Source organism: Cupressus sempervirens, chromosome 11 (genome assembly GCF_028749045.1).
Source record: "Cupressus sempervirens isolate cs-2001-9-10 chromosome 11, ASM2874904v1, whole genome shotgun sequence".
Lineage (NCBI taxonomy): Eukaryota > Viridiplantae > Streptophyta > Pinopsida > Cupressales > Cupressaceae > Cupressus > Cupressus sempervirens.
In genome coordinates this window covers 218,554,749-218,560,025 of record NC_143128.1, presented here as the reverse complement: position 1 = coordinate 218,560,025, position 5,277 = coordinate 218,554,749, and the positions used below count along the sequence as shown (strand labels likewise).

The window sequence follows — 5,277 nt, the reverse complement described above, 5'->3', positions numbered from 1 at the left end:
AAAATGTTTATGTTTCACGCTCGGTTGCTCACGACCCCAACGATCAAACGAGTAAGTAAACGACAAATTGGCATAAAATGAAAAAATGATGATTGATTGTGTTTGTGCATACTTATTATATAAGTATAGAATCTATTGAACATATCATTATGATAGAATTTGTGTCATTATGGTACAATTTGTACCATTAATTTGACTTACCGACTGAAGAATTATTAAGAATAATTATAGGAAATTATTCTATAATAATTATAGAATATAATAATTATAGAATCTATCAATAGATCTGGCTTAATTTCACAATTGGATCGGGCAATAAAAACTCTAATATTCTAAAAGAATAATATTAGATTGATGAAAGAAAATAATATCTTGAAATAAGAAGAAAAGCAACTTTGGTAAAATACTCTTTCTTCTGTCTGTCTTTATTCAAAAATACTTGACTTATGCAAAAGTCAGTTATCTCATTTTTGGGCATGAATTAGAAAAAAACTTGTTGTTTTCATTTTGTCAACAAATAAAGGTGTAGGAAAGATGGCTGAGCGGTTCAAGGCGTAGCATTGGAACTGCTATGTAGGCTTCTGTTTACCGGGGGTTCGAATCCCTCTCTTTCCGTGTATTTGTATTCTTTTTTGCATCGTTTTATCATTAATCTAAACCCGATAGGATGGTTTCATTTTAAAATCCTTCAATGGATACGCGCAAAAAATGGGCTAATTCAGCAGCTTTTTGTTCCATTTCACGCAAGGTCAAATTTTCTTCAGTACGAGTTAAGGGGATGTCTTGTTGGCCCTTTATTTCCATATAAATAACACGACGAGGAAATATACCTTCTTGAACTTCCATTTTGATCGCCTAAATATCCTTCATAAGAAATCAGAGGAAAATACGACGATTTCTTTCGGGAAATCCCCAGCGAAAAAGGCATACAACTCCTTCTTTTTCATCAAACTTATTATAACCACTACCCACATTGCATAAAATAGTGCACCACAAATAAGAGCTAATGAACAGACCTGCAATCCCATAAAAACACATCACAATTCCTTGTGGAACAAAAAGTATTTACTGAGATGACAATAAGGGTATCAGGTTCCTACCAAGGTAACTTGAAATTCCGACCACAAAAAATCCTAGTGAACCCAAAAACAGGAGACAAGCAAAAAAAAAATTGCTTATTTTTCTAGACCCTTTTATGGGTTCTACCCAGAGCCATTTGGATCGACGATTCATAACAAATTACGTCCTATTTAATTTGAGGGATTGAACAAATTTTGACTCCCATCCAGAAGTCACTCTCATAAATTGGCTATTTTCATAAACTAGCCATATACATATAAGCATTTCACAAAAATAAGAAATCTTTCTATTCAAATGTATTATATAAGCATATTTTGAAGTAGAAGTAAGAAATTCACACACAGGTCTAATATATCTCATACATATGATACCATATACATTATATATTTTTGTTATTTATCATATATGAATTATTGATCATATATGAATAGATCTATAATAATAATAAATCAAATATCACATACCTAGATTGATCATATTCATAAAATTTCGTCATATTCAACTATTTTACTGACATCTAAGGGATCTAAGATTTATTTTTGTAGTAATAGATTCACCCCTCCCCTCTCAATCACTCCTCTTATATTTCCAACAATTAAATATAAAAATAGTTTCATAAGACTGAACCAAGCATTATACTTTTAGCATGAAATTCCAAACATTCCCAAAAACACAAAATTCATTCACCCAAAAACATCAAATGTTACTTTCAAATCGAATCCCTTAAATTCAAAAAGAAAATTAAGCATCACCCTTAAATCTAGTTGTCAATTTTTCAAAGATCTAAGTCAACTTTTATTTCAATTACAAAATACATCTACAAATTCAAAATCATTAAAAAATCAGATAAAGTCCTCAAATTTAGAAAACACAACTTAATAAAAACCTATTGTGCTTTCAAATATGCTCTTATGGAATCAACCAACTAATTTGTTCATTTTGATTCCAGAATAGGAGGAAAAAGGAGAAAAATGCACATATGTTTATTCTGTAAAGCCACTTGATGAACAACTATAATGAACATAATACAAAATTAGAACATAGATGGGTAGGGAAACTAGATGAGACCAATAACATGGATAAAGTTGTTGCAATAGGATAAGGCACATATTAATCTCGAGAAAGCTTACACATACCAGTTATAACAAGCCAATAAAAACATGGCCTCCCACACATAAGTAATAAAATAAATACCAACTTGATACTGGACTAAGTGTAATAATTCAAATAATACCAATTTAATACTAAACTAGTGTAACAAGCAAATGATGAAAAATGAGCTTTCTAAAATGAAGGCATCTCAACATAATACCTCATGAAGGCATAACAAAACATAAAACATTAAATGACAATAACTTTAGTGCACTCGAGATATTACATACTACCTCTGAAACTTGGTTATTTAAACAAGAAACTGACACAACCTCCATGACACACCACCACTACATTCGAATGATTATTCAACAGTACCTTTGAGAAGACTCATAAATACAAAATACATCTACAGATTCAAAATCATTATAAAATCAAATAGAATCCTCAAAATAAAAATTAGAAGTAAAAAAAAAACACAACTTCCAAATCCAATCAGACGATGCACCTTCAAATCCAACCCCTAGTTTTAAAAAATCGAGCATTTTAAATTCTATCTCCTACTTAAAAAAAATCAAACCCAACTTTGAATCTAGTTCTCAAATTGCAAATGAGAAACCCCTCTTTCAACTTCCCCTCAAATTGAAAACAATCAAACTTTATCTCAAATCCAGTATCCAATTTTGAAAAGAATTGTAAGAGCATTAAACTGACAACACAAGATCAACTTAAGAAAGAATGATCAACTAAGTTGGGGTCTTGATATAGAGGTCCAGATTCTAATATATAAGGCCCTATTAAAAGTATTGGAAGAATTACAAATCAACATGAAACAAGATAAAAACAACATACTAAGTTCAACTCCAAGTTTCATATAAGCTCAATATTGGTGGGCAACTAACCTTACAATTCAAAGCATCACTGAAGATCTCTAACTAATTTTTTGCCACAAATCCATTTTACGAAGTACATATATTATAAATACCTCATATACAAACTATGGACTATTAAAACTAATACTACCACAACAAAAACTCACTCAACAGTGCAATACACATATACTACAAAGTGCAATTCCTATTTACTACAAAGTACAAACAAACATTCCTATTTTGCAGTACCACCAAGTTTGAGAGTTGTAGTCTTCTCACATCCTTTGGGCTATTTCATCTTAAAATTTATCCTAGTCATCTCTATCTTGTTAATTCATTCCATAAGTCTTAAGAATTGGCACAACTATCCTAGCATGATCATCATCCTCTTCAATATCCTCTTCAGATGGAAGACCATCCTCCATCATAATGAAGTTGTGTAGTATGCCACATGCCAAAACAATATTTGTTTGGGTAAATATATTGCAAGATTTTGTATACTTCAGGATAGGAAAACGTTGCTTGAAAATACCAAACACCTACTCTATCACATTCCTAAGAGAGGAGTGTCAGTGGTTAAATAACTCTCGGGAGTGTTGATCGAGTTTTCTCTACAAAACTCTTTTAGGTGGTAACGTGTACACTAATAAGGGGAAAGAAATATTGGTACATTTGGATACCCAACATCAACTAAATAGAATTTTCCTACACAAATTGAAATAAAGATATAGCTAAAATAGAGTATTAAAGTTTTGATTTAATATAATAAAAACATAATCATATCAAATATGAATTAATATATCAAGAGGAACCACAAGTGGATCTGCTCTAGAAAGACATGAAGCACACACCCAACTATCTGCAATAGACCCTTCCTAACTATCAAGAATATATTGAAACTTATAGTTGAATGAATAGACACCCAAGACATTCTATGACAAATTGCCTTTTCTATTGCAATATTTTGCTTGGATGTCCACATTGACAGTAATTGGTATATGGGTTCCATCAATTGCACAAATACAGGCCTATAACAAGCAATAGTATTAATAAATATAAATGAATATAAATAAATCTCTAGTAATGATATACATGCCACTAGGATATTTACCTTGAAATATGGGTCAAAATGGTCCTTCCTAGCAATATTTGGAGGAGTGTTTGCAATAGGGGGTAAAAGGTAATCACTATGAAGCACTAAGATAGCCTTCAAGACCTTGTGGAAGTATTGACTCACCGTCTCTCCTAAGTGACCAAAGTTATGGCCAATCTTTTGATTCCTTAGATTGTGGCCAAGGTTGTGGAGGAACATCACTAGTTGTTCTTCCAATATTATGTTGGTCGTATCTTGAATGCTCCATTTTTGCCTTAGAATATTGTCTAAGTGAAAGAAGGCTACTCTACTCATGCGTATTTGGTCATGGTAATATATGTTATTGGAATGGATAATATGCTTATAAAAAAGACATACAACTCTTCTTTGCATATGCCTATATCTTTTAGTCTCTTGTAGAGATGCTACTATAAATACTACAAGGGTGACAAGCAAAACAATAAGTATGTGCATGACCTTGATCTTCCTAACTATGGATCCTTGGACTTCTATGTCATCAATAAGATCCATTAAAAGACCTACAACCACATAATGTTGCGTAATCACATCAAAATATATGGGGATGCTTACTAGAGTTAATGTATGACAAAAAATATTTAAAAAGATAAAGGCAAATAATCATTTAAATGTAAACATAAACATGAATAATGACTACAGAAAATATATTACGTTGTATAGTTCATCATCTCACACCATAATTTTTGCACAGTTCTTCCAAACAACTCTTCATGTTGTTTATATTCATGTCATTGGGCATTAGTATAGAGTAGTATTTGTTATTGTATTTATTTTGATAGCTATGGATAGGACATGATGAAAATTGTAGCTAGAGCTTTAATAAATTTTATACCAATCATATGTAGGTTTAGGTTCATATACCAGAAGTGAGGGGAACCTTCTGCGTTGAAGAGCAATCCCTAGAAAGCACTAACAGTATTGATTGCTATGTTTTGCTTCACCATGCTCCCTATTTTTGTTTATTAGCACAAATATGTTGTATTTCCTATGATCCACTGGTTGGCTATCCGCACGACTTGTGTAGAATTTTCATTTTAAAAAATAAACATTACATAATCAAGTTTACCAGCTTGAGAAGAATGCAAAAATTGGTGACATTTT

The 5,277-nt window shown here is 31.6% G+C and overlaps 1 non-coding gene across 1 annotated transcript; it reads left to right on the top strand.

Annotated features, from left to right (window-relative positions):
- The first annotated feature begins 528 nt into the window (after positions 1 to 528).
- TRNAS-GGA (transfer RNA serine (anticodon GGA)) lies at positions 529 to 615 on the top strand. Its single transcript has one exon. It is a non-coding gene; the product is annotated as a tRNA-Ser (tRNA).
- Positions 616 to 5,277: the final 4,662 nt, after the last annotated feature.